This window comes from Malus sylvestris, chromosome 7 (genome assembly GCF_916048215.2).
Source record: "Malus sylvestris chromosome 7, drMalSylv7.2, whole genome shotgun sequence".
NCBI classification, from domain to species: Eukaryota; Viridiplantae; Streptophyta; class Magnoliopsida; order Rosales; family Rosaceae; genus Malus; species Malus sylvestris.
In genome coordinates, this window is record NC_062266.1 from 23,649,988 (window position 1) to 23,662,656 (window position 12,669).

The following is a 12,669-nucleotide window of genomic DNA, read 5'->3' on the forward strand; positions in this document are numbered from 1 at the left end:
GTTGTGATTGTCTAATTACCAACTTCCCTTGGGAACAAGCCTTGCAAGGGTTATCATTTGAGATAATAATGTGTTTGCTCAATAATGGATGTCCATTAGAGTTGGTAATGATCCTACGTATCATGGTGGATCCTGGATGACCCAGACGGTCATGCCAAAGCATATAAACTTTTGAATCAATGAACTTCTGGTTCATGACAGTATATGCCTCAATTGTCTTTATGTATGTATAATATAATCCACTCGATAAATCATGCAACTTCTCAAATATACGCTTCTGGGTATCATTGGAAGTAATGCATAGATATTCCACATTTTCTGCACTTTTCGTTTCAATCTGGTATCCATTTAGACGTATGTCTTTAAAACTCAACAAATTTCGAGTGGATTGAGTAGCGTACAACGCATTTTGTATGAACAATATTGTTCCATTTGGCAACATGATATGGGATTTTCTTGAGCCTTCAATTACATCTGATTGCCCTGATATTGTTGTTAATTTTACTTTTGCAAGTATCAAGTTCGAGAAATAGTTTCGATCTCGAATTATTGTATGCGTGGTTGAGCTGTCTACAAGACAAAAATCTCCACCATTGTTCTTGTTTTGAGAACAACCATAATTTTTATCCATACTCACTGAGTAATGGAAATTACAGTTAAAAGCAGTTTATTCATACTGGAATAAAATGCAAGCATTAAATCATAAGTACAAATAACAAGAGTACATCAAACATAAATGATTTAATCGGACCCAAACACTTTATTCCCTCTTTCAATAATGAAGTCTGAAACATCTAGGTAGGTTATGTTCAATTGTCTTGATAAATCGAACACTGGATCAGGTGTATCCATCGGTTTAGCTTGGTCGAGAAAATTGGTCTCGACATCCTTCTTCTTGAGGGAGGCTTGATATAGATCCACCAGATGTTTTGGGGTACAACAGGTACGTGCCTAATGCCCATTGCCACCACACCTATGGCAAACTCATTCATGATTTTTAGGAGTGTTCATATGAGCTTTGCCTTTCTAGCGATTTGCATTTTTAAAGCTCGGGCTTGTATTATGCTTTGGAACCTGGTTGTGAAATTAGACACCATGGTTCTTGCCTTTTCGGCCTCGCTTGTGGCCACGTCCTCGTTTGTAATTATTGCCATGAAAGGATGTGGTATTCCCTTCAAGGGAAGTTGTATTCACTTTTGGGAATGGTGCTGATCCAGTAGGCCAGGACTGATGATTCTTCATTAGAAGCTCATTGTTTTGCTCAGCTACAAAGAGCACAGATATCAACTGGTTGTACTGAGTAAAGCCTCGCTCTCTATACTGCTGCTGCATGAGCACGTTGGAAGCATGAAAAGTGCTGAAAGTCTTTTCCAGCATGTCTTCCTCAGTAATGGTTTCTCCACACAGTTTCAACTGGGAGGTGATTCTGAACATAGCAGAATTGTACTCAGTCACCATCTTAAAATCTTGGATCCTTGGGTGAGCCCACTTATAACGAGCGCTCAGAAGAATCACCGTTTTCTGGTGATTGTATCTATTTTTCAGTACCTTCCAGAGAGTTAATGGATCTTCAACCGTGAGGTACTCGCTCTTTAGTCCCTCATCAAGGTGACGACGGATAAAGATCATGGCCTTCGCCAGATCTTGAGAAGATGCACTGTTATCCTCCTTAATAGTTTCTTAAAGATTCGCTGCCTCCAGATAAATCTTGGCATCCATTACCCAAGTAAGGTAATTCTTCCCAGTAATATCCAGGACAACAAAATCAAGTTTTGCCAAGTTCTCCATTTTCTTTTTTGAAAGAAAAAAGAGGTGTGTAAGAACTTGCAATTATATGTATTCTGGAGGAACATATTGTTAGAACTTCTAGTTCTTACAAATTTTTCATTTTGATCTTTAGGCCAAAATGATGAGCACTCGAAACTTCAGGCTCGAGATTTACATAATGAATGAGAAGGGCGATTGTACCGCACCATTCTCATCGAAATAATATAGGATGGGCGATTATTTCGCACCACTCAAGTAACAGAAAAATTAAATATGCAGATCAGGGTGGGCGATTATACCATACCACCTAAAATTGCAATAAAATTAAATAGCAAGCAAATTTAAACATGTAGGGTAGAGTGGGCGATTATACCCCTCCACCTAAAATTTGTAGTAAAATTAAATCTGCAGTCCAAGATGGGCGATAATACCGCACCATCTTTGATCACAGCAAAGATAAATAAACATTGAGTTAGAAATTAGGAACTACACCAAACAAGAAATCAAAGATATAAGTAATTGTTAGGTTGAGAACTAAAAGCAAGCATGGTGCAAACAATTCTTCACGAGGGTATACCTAGCAGTTGAGGCAGAGGAAGAAAAAGAACAGTAAAATCCTTATAGGAAACATTTTTTTTTTCGGCGAAGAGCAATGAGAAATGTTTTAGGGTTAGAGAGTCGTGCTGATAATGTGTTATAAATAAGCAAAAGTTAGAGAGATAACCTTTGCTAGAGACAGGAACGAGGCTGTAGTAAAATATTATAAAATGATTGCAGATAAGAGAGAAATATGAGGATACTGAAAATATTCCAGCTTTCTTTCTTTTCTTATTGTTCTTGTTATTGTTATTGTTGAACACTCATAATGTTCAATTTATAGAGCAATTACAACATTTATAGAGAAATAGGAGGATACTGAAAATATTCTAGCTTTCTTTCTTTTCTTGTTGTTGTTGTTCTTGTTCTTATTGTATGCATGTGGGCATACATACCCACTATTTACAACATTTTAGTTGTTATATTTAATTTTCGCAACTGTAAATTGAATCTTATCCATACAATTTTCAAAACCACTCAGTATATTCAATCTTAACCATCCGGTTTTTTATATTCAATTTTTAAAGAAGACTGCAAAAAAGTAATGAAAAAATAATGCAAAATACTCCATGCAACATTCAAATGTTCGAAATAAATCACATTCACAAGAGTATTTTCCTTTCAATACAACATTCTCAATGACATAATAATAAAAACATATTAACAAGGATACAAGTTTTGGTGTTTCACACTTAAGATAGGTCATTGATGAGTTTAGACCTTCAATTTTAATCATACATAAAGAAAAAAAAAACAACTGGAACTAGTACTCCATCAAGGATGGAACTCAAAGTTTCAATTTTCATAACCATGACATCACATTAGTGTCTGGTTATGTTAATATATCAGTTGAGTCTCCAGCAGCATGTAGCAGCAGCTCCTGTACAGTGAATGAGGAGCAATGCAAATCCGCCTTTGATTGAAAATCATAGGACTTGGTTGGAATTGGAATGTTGTTACCATGGACGACTTGATTTATCGCTTAACGGAGATGCTTCCAAGAAATTGAAAGAACCCCGTCGCACATTCCATGCCTGCTTCAAACGGTATGAGCAGAAAGCAATACAATGCGCCAGCTGCAGCTTCACTGACCTGCAAATACAAAATCAAATTAAGTACTTCAGTGAACATAGCAAACAGCTTATCGGAGAAAGGATAAACATAAGAGCATTTATTTAATCACGGGGACAAAGCCATAAAGTATTCACTTCATGTTTTCAGATTGATTTCCTCACCTTGTTTCGTGACACAGCCCTGCATTCGGATTCTTCTTGGAGCATCTCCATGTGGGTAGACAGGGAAAGATGTTGGTGGATATTGCGGTTGTGAGCATCTCCATGTGGGTTAGACAGGGAAAGATGTTGGTGGATATTGCGGTTGTGTGTTGTTTGACTTGTAGGATAGAGAGCTGCTCGTCTGAGTAATACATGTAGTTGTGTTGATAGAGGAAGTACCGTCTTCAAATAATGCTTGTGAGAAAAGACATTGTTACTTTATCTGGACTCATCGCGTTCTGAGAAGGGTAGAGTTCCGGATAGCATTTCAACTGCTTGCATTTCCTGGTGTGCCTTTGTACCAACAAAAGTTCACCTAACAAGGTTGAAGTATACAAGACTTGGGGATTCTGTGACACACAACAAAGATTTGGACATAATTGTCCAAAACCAATGCTGTGTCAAAGACTACTTGTGTTGCTTTTCCTGGACATAAGTGTCTGTACCTACGAATAAGTGTCCGAAACTTCTGGTTGCAGAAATATAGATAACTGTGAGTGTTTTTGAATTACCTGTAGAAGAATATCACCGTGTAATAATGTGAGTTGGAGACACATTCTTACAAGGCCCTCTAGATATTCTTCTACAAATAAGAGTACCGTTGTTCATTAACGATATTGGAGTGTTTCTCCAATAGCTAATGCAGAATAATCTAATGCGTATCCGTGGAGTAATTCAGCGTTAGTATAACTGGTTTACTCCACTGCCCTCATCGCACACCCATCCCAATGACTCTCATAGGTTGGAGGCATTTGAAAGAGTGTACGATGCCTCTGTTATTCAAGAACTTTGTGGAGAAGGAGTTGCAATCTCCATAGCTAAAGATTGCAACTCGTTGCATCCAATATAGTTATTGGCATGCAGAAGCTCTCCCAGTTTTGAGAACAATATTGGTGACTGTAATGCGTATTTCTGTAGCTGATCAAACGGCTGAAAGGTTGATCCCCAATTTTCTTCTGCCTGAGAATAAACCTGGATGAAGAATCATGCTTAAGTGTAAAGTTTAGTGTACTTCTGATGCACCATATTAAGTTCATATAATAAAAATTCATTCTCACCTCGGAAATCCATTCGTTTGTAGCATGATTTTTAGAATTATAAGCGATGTTCATAACTGGTTCGTTGTCATAATTGGTTGCAATGTTATTCGTATTAGTAACATAAGAATCATTATCCCCAATTGGAGATGCCCAGTGACTGAATTTGCTACTATGGATGTCCAGAACATTTCCCAGCTGGTGTGGCTGATGTGGCTGAGGTGGCTGAGGTGGCTCGGGAGAAGATAAGGGTGAATCCAATTCTTTTCCTAGCTGAGAACAACACTGCCATATTATAGGATTCACAAAAAAAAAGCCAATTGTTAAATTAGATATACGTCTTGTAATTCGTATGACCAAGTTCGCATCAGAGTGTTTAAAACGTGTATTCATACTTACGTAAAGAATCATATCATCTACAGCTGGATCATTGAAATCAGATGAAATGCCGCTACCAAGTTCACCATCATCATCATCGCCACTGCCAAGCACAGAACTATCTGGCTGTTTGTGTGCCAGAATTTCTTCAGTGACTGGAATCATATGATTCATGGCAGCAGCTTGGTTATTAGTATTATAGGTGATGCAGCCACCAGTACCAGGATCAAGTAATTCATGACTATAGATACCAGGAGCATTTCCAAGGTGAGATGGTTGATGCAGCTGAGGTGCCTCAGGAGGAGGAAAGGGTGAATCCAGATATCTTCCTAGCAGAGCATATGACTGCCACTGCCAGATTAAGAATCACAAAACAAGCAAGTGTTAAGTTTTGATACACTTATTGTGCCACATATTAACATTTTTACATCAGAAAATGTTCGAAAAAGTTCATTTTTTCTTCATAAAAGATTAGCACATGCCCGTCAAAGGTACAAAGTACTTCTCTTAGTCATGAAGGAGAGAGGACCAACACATCCAGAAACCTCCCTCCGATTCCATGTTTATTAAAACAAAAAAACAATAAAGATAAATACATACAGGGACATAAAACCAAACCTCATGAATCATGGCACTTAGAGCTTGATCAATTAAATCAGATGAGACACTGCCAAGAGGTTCACCATGGTCATGATTTCCATTGCCAAGTAGATCATCTTCTAGCTCTTTATATGCCAAACCTTCTTCTGAATCTGGAGTCATATGAATCATTGCAGCAGCAGAAGTGGCGTGATCATCTCCGGGACTAGAGGCAATGTAGCCACAATTACCGGGATCAGCTAAATCATCACAGACCGATGTACCCTCAGGCTTCTTTTTATCAGACTTAGAATCAACTGGCTTATACTTCAGGAGGCAGAGAACATAGTCCCTCTTCACATCCCTCTCCTGACAGGGACTAGAACCCTGCTTAGGTTTAGAGCAATAGTACTCGTGTATGATCCAGCCAGTCCTAACGGATTTAGACGCCCCACCTTCTTCGAAGGTCTTGCTTTGGAAGGTTAATATCCTCCTTTTGCAAGTGAAGTATTTCGAGCTGATATCCCGCGGCTTGCCTGTGATCTTCCAGAAGCCATGCTCTGTGACTCTGTTGCGGCGAAGACTATTTGTCTATTTGTAATCACACAGGCTGAAGGAGAACCACGCCTTAGCTTGAAAAGGAGAATCAGAGAACATGAGTTCTGCAACACAAAGCAAGATAATGAAAATTTATAAAGACTAAAGATTATTTTGGATTGGATAACTCATTAGATTCCGGGTCCATTTGGTGCCTAGGATTTGATCGAATTGGATTACTCACAATCTTTAAGCTATGTTGATGGGATACATGAAGAAATTTTGTCCACTTTGAAGGTAGAAGATGGATTACTAATAAGGAAACTTATTCCTTCCAATCACTACAAAATTGGCAGGATGTGAAGGAATAAGTTTCCTTCATGTCCAATCGCACCTAATACCATCAGATACCTTGAATGCGATGAGATATCGAACACAATCCAATCCTTCACACTGAACGATCCATCAATGTAAGTTGAAGGAAGAAAAGAATACAACTTACAAGTTGAAGGTTGAAGACAGATTATTCATCAAGGCAACTTATCCCTCCTAATCCTACCATGGAAGGATTGGAAGGGACAAGTTTCCCCCATGACTAACTGATCTTCTACCTTCAATTGGGCACAAAATATCGGAAACTAACTATATCTTCATTCAAACAATCTAATCCTAGACGCCAAACGAGGTCCTAGTCTTGAACAAATAAAACAAGATTATGCACGGAAGAAAATCATACCGTGAAAAATAATATATACCTGGGTTTTAAAGAAAATGTGAGATAGAATAATGGGTTACCAGGCAATTCCCGAGGCTCGGACTTATAGACATCAATGACAGGGAGGAAGTGGCAGGCTTGGGATTTGTGACTTCTCATCTTCTTCCCCAAGAAGTCTGCCATTTCCTTTTCAGTGGGATGGAATCTGATCGCAGCCATCATGTCCGGCACCGATTGTGCGGTTGTTGTTTTGGTGGTGGTGGTGCTGTTTCCCATCCCTCCTCCTTCTCCTTCAAATGTTTTATTTTTATACATTTTTTTTTTGGTGAAGAAATGTTTTATAAAATTGTGAACAAGAAAACCAGATGATTTTGTCTTCAGAAAACAAGGCAGAAGAAGTAGAGCAAGTGAAGTTGTATATAAAGGTAAAGTCAGTGCCACTGTGCTCCTTGTCTTCCAAGGACTCAAGTCCCGATTCTTGAGCTGCCAGCCAAACCAAGTTTTCTTGATGGTGAAGGAAATGGCTTTGACTATGGACCCCACCCCATCCCCCACCCTCCAACACCCACTTCCAATTGTTTTTTTTAGTTTACGGACTAATGTTGGGAGACTAAATTTTAAAAATTAAAATTGTAAACTAAATGATATGTAGTTGTTAGTGGTTAGATTATTACTTAAACATTGATGAACATACTTATTTGTTGTTAGTGACACATTATTTTGTTTGCAAATTTAATTTAAAATTTTGATCCTGAGCTTTGTTTGTTCCGTCAACGTGTTAGTTAAGTTTGGGAATATTATAACTCTTATCAGCCCCTCTCGAAAGGTTGAGCTTTATTAACCTTCCCCAATATTTTTTGGAGGGAAACATACAATCAGGAGAAGTCTAGAACTTTCTAGACTCTGAAACGTGGGAGCTTTGCTCACAAGTCACAAGAAATAATTATTTAGAGTAGAGTGACAAGAATGTAGTTCTAACTGTCAAAACCGGATAATGACCAAAGTGAAGGGGTGTGGGACCAAAGAGTTAGTATTCGTCCGTACGAGGGATCGACGAATTTCTTAGCAGACTAGCCCTCATGCAAGCACTCAAGCATATACAGAAGATATTTTTTGAATTACAGCGTGCTATGCTCGACTTACATGTTGTAAATGTATTTATATGCGTTAATTGTTTCAATAATTTTTTTATGACAAAAAGAAAGTCAAATATTTGAAGTAAATGAATAATATTCGAACATGCTAGAAGAAACCCCTCAAAAACCAATAAAAGCAGCTAAATCCACATAATAAAATCGGTCTTTCAATATCTATCTACATTATATTGAATTTACATTAAGAATAGATAAAATAATATTTAATAAACAACTAATTGAATTACATTATTGCTACCTCATTGTGATGCTAAGCCTATTCCCCTCCCCATTAGTGTAGAAAACATCGTTTGTTAAAAAAAAAAAGATCATTTGACAACTAATTGAATCATATTATTATGCGCGTGAGAATTTTTTGGAGAAATTTGGAAAACTAACCAGAATTTAGATCCTAAATAGAATTATAGTCATCATTATAAATTTATGATAATTATAATCAAATGTTAATATAAAAGTACTAATATACCCTTACAAAAGAAATTGAGAGATGAGCAAGGTTGAAAATAAATCCCGTAGAAATTACTTCAATTTTTTAACAACAATAGAAACCCAACAACAATTTCACAAAAAAATGATGAACAATACACAATTTTTTTGCTAAAACCTGCATTAGTCAAGCTTTGGAGATTTTGAGTTTTAGGGTGAAAAGTAGGTCTGTTTGAGGGATAATTTCCTTCATTTGGGTGTTGTGTTGTGCTTTGATCTGCCGGACCGACGCATCAGTAAATGAATTTTGATGTTCCTAAAGTAAATCGGCTTAGTACTGTCATAGGCTTTTATTCATTTGTCAGATTGCTCTTCAACAAGTTGAGTTATGGATATTAAAACAAGAAAAGTTTCTGGTGCCCAAACATAGAGCACTCCCGACAAATGAAGTAGAGTATCATCGTCAGATTCAGAGACAAAGAAAGGCAACAGAATATCGGCGAACCCTATCTCACAGTAGAGGGAGTGGAAGAAGTCTATTGCAAGCCAGCTACTTTATCTTGAAGTCATTGCTTATTTGCCTTTGCTTGTATGCCTCAACAACTCTGCTAATATTTTCCTTTGATACTTCCGCCATTGCCTTCCCACGTTTCATGTTGTTGTTGCATCCCATTGGCATTCTAGCCGTGCTTATGATCTTGGCTTTCAGGCCCTTTAATGTGAGGGATTTGACTTATACATACGCCTAACTATATAAACAATTTTTGTTTATCACACAAATCAAACCGAGAAAACCCTTGTGTTCATGGGTCAGTTTTTTTCTTTGGAAAAATTAAACGAACCCCGTAGGACATTGGGCTAATCTTAGATTTGATTTTGGTTTTTGGATTTGTTTTCAAACTCTCTTTCTTATCTCTCAATTTCTATTTTATGGGTATATTAGTATTTTTATATTAACATTTGGTTATAATTATTACAAACTTAAAAGAATGGCTATTATTCTATCAAAGTTTGGTTATTTTTCCAAATTGAATTTTTTTTTAATAATTAGCACTACTTGCCCCTTAAGTGTTTAAAAATAGAAAAAAAATAATACAACTAAATGAATCACATTATTATGCGTGTGTGAAAGACCTTTTTTTATCACCGGTGGTACGTAGCTCTTAAGATGTTTTGAACGTGTTTAAAAATAAAGAAAATAATATTTAATAAACAACTGATTGAATCACATTATTACTAACCCAATGTGAGGCTAACCCCCTTTTCCTTAGTATAGATAATATCATTTGTTCGAAAAGGCAAAAAAAATCATTTGACAACTAATTGAATTACATTATTATGCATGTGCGAAATACCCTTTTTATAATCATTACTACACGCCTCTTAAGATATTTTGAATGTGTTTAAAAATGGAAAGAAAAAAAAATTTAATAAACAATTGATTGAGTCTATTATTGCTATCTCATTATGAGGCTAAGTCCACCCCCTTCCCTTTAGTGTAAATAATATCGTTTGTTCGGAAAAAAAAATTATTTGACAATTAATTGAATCACATTATTATGCGCGTGTGAAAGACCTTTTTTGTAACGGACACTACGCGCCTCTTAAGATGTTTTGAACATGTTTAAAATAGAGAAAATAATATTTAATAAATAACTGATTGAATTATAATATTCCTAGTCCATTGTAAGACTAAGCCCACCCCCTCCCCTTAGTGTAGATAATATTGTTTGTTTGAAAAAAAATATTATTTAACAACTAATGGAATCACATTGTTATGCGCAAACGAAAGACTTTTTTTATAACCGACACTACGCACCTCTTAAGATGTTTTGAATATATTTAAAAATAGAGAAAATAATATTTAATAAACAGCTGATTGAATCACATTATTGCTAGTCTATTGTGAGTTACTAATTACCAAAACAAAATAAATAAATAAATTGTACAAAAAGAATTAATTATTAAAAAGATACTGTTTATAAGATGAAAATACCCCTGTATTATTTGATGCATTATTTTAGATTGCTTTTGAACTTTTTTGTTTGGGGGGGCATTTCTGTCCACTTATTTTTGTGGAAGCTTGTGACTCCAAAAACAATGTTCACATCAATGTTGGCTTTATATATAGATTGCTTATGGGGAGGGATCCCCATTTTTTCAAAAAAATGGGGACACGCTCCCCACCGTTAGATTGGTTTTAATGAAATTGTGTGGTTGAGATTAAAACACAAGCCACACAATCTCAACCACACAATTTCATTAAAGTTAAATCCAACGGTGGGGAGCATGTCCCCATTTTTTTGAAAAAATGGGGATCCCTCCCCTTAAGCAATCTGTATATATATATATATATATATAGAGAGAGAGAGAGAGAGAGAGAGAGAGAGAGAGAGAGAGAGAGAGAGAGAGAGAGAGAGAGAGAGAGAGAGAGAGAGAGAGACAGAGATGTGTATAATTTAGATAATTCGTTACATCCATGCGGTATGATATATGATTACATGAAATGTATTCTTTGACTAAATCAATGAGATCATTATTAAGCCTATGAATCTCATATCGAAAAAAAGGCAATGCATATGCATATAGAAATTTTGACTACTATTTATATTGTTAATTAGAAGTGAGATAATTTTTACATATATACTACTTTTAGTCTCTCACATAACCTCTTTTACTTTTAGTCGTCAGATTAAATAAACTAAAAGCAAATAACTCACAAGATTTAACAGAAGTATGTAAGAGGTTAAAAAGAGTGTATATTATCATTTCTCTTGATTTGACGGTATAACCTCACTTCTTTGTAGTTAAGAGTAATAATTAATTACAATGCCACAATTTTTCTGTAATGAATTTTCTAGGTGATGAATTTGAACTAGCCTAGTAATATAGAGATGAATACTATTAGACTGATTGTTTGTTTATTTATTTATTTATTTTTACAACAATTTTAGTTTGGTTTGTACTTTATATGCGTTTGATTACTATAATATTTATATACTGGAATTTAGTGTTGAGGGACTTTTAGGTTTAGGTGGACTTAGGCTTTGAGAATATCCTCTTGTCTCCCTTGGTTTGCTTTTGTACCAAGTTCCGGAATATCTTGAAAGAATTATCATGTCTTAGGAAATATCCCAGTTGACTCGAAGATAACATGATTAAGCAAATAGTGGCTTGCTTAAGTGAGGCATAATGTGGAAGCTAGAAATTTATAAGTTTTGCATGAAAGAGAGAGAGAGCTTGGACGATTGTATGGTGTTTTCTGTTGGATAATCTGAGCTTTCTAGGGTGGTAGCAAGGCTTACGATGGCTGGAATACTCAGAGAGAAGTTATGGAAAATACTCTGTTATGGGTTTCTTTTGGTTATCTGCATGAAGGTGGGGGATTAGAGAATCCTCTCTCTAAGGTTCTCGACCTATATTTGTAGTTGAATGATTCATTCTCAAAGAATCTCTAGTTAATGCATGTTTCTCCCTCCTCTTTCTCCTAGTTCCAAAGAATCCAAGTCCTAACTCTTGAGCTGTAAGCCAAACCAAGTTTTCTTGATGGTGATTCCTTTTACTTTTAACGCGTTAGTCAAGTTTATAATCCATTTTGTCCCGTCGTGGGAATCTTATCAGCCTTGCTTGAAAGGTTGAGCTTTAGTAGCTTTCTCCAATATTTTTTGGAGGGAAACATACAATCTAGAGAAGTCAAGAACATTCTAGTGTCTCATACATGGGAAGCTTTGCTCACAAGTCACAATAAATAATTATTTAGAGTAGAGTGACAAGAATGTAGTTCTAACTGTCCGAACCCGGATAACGACTAGGGTGGAGAGGCGTGGGACCAAAGAGTTAGCAATCGCCCGGATGAAGGATTGTAGAATTTTTCAACATATGTGTATGATTTAGATGATTCGTTACACTCATGCGGTGATGATATATGGGTACGTGTCATGTTGCATGAAATTTATTCTTTGACCACATCATTATTGAGCCTATGAATCTCATATCCAAAAAAAAAAAAAAAAGACAATGCATATGCATATAGAAATTTTGACTACCATTTATATTGTTAATTAGAAGTAAGATAATCTTCACATACTCTTTCTAGTCTCTCCCACATTTTTTTATATTTTATTTCTGGTTGTCAAATTGAATTAATCAAAAGCAAACTACTAATCAGATTAAACCAAAGTATGTAGAAGGTTAAAAAGAGTGTA

The 12,669-nt window shown here is 36.0% G+C and overlaps 1 protein-coding gene and 1 pseudogene across 2 annotated transcripts in view; both read right to left on the reverse strand.

Annotated features, from left to right (window-relative positions):
* Positions 1 to 12,669, reverse strand: part of LOC126629842 (uncharacterized) — a 62,274-nt gene that overhangs the window by 13,518 nt on the left and 36,087 nt on the right. The gene's annotated exons all lie outside the window — the stretch shown is intronic.
* On the reverse strand, positions 2,948 to 7,254 carry LOC126629844 (protein CUP-SHAPED COTYLEDON 1-like; annotated as a pseudogene).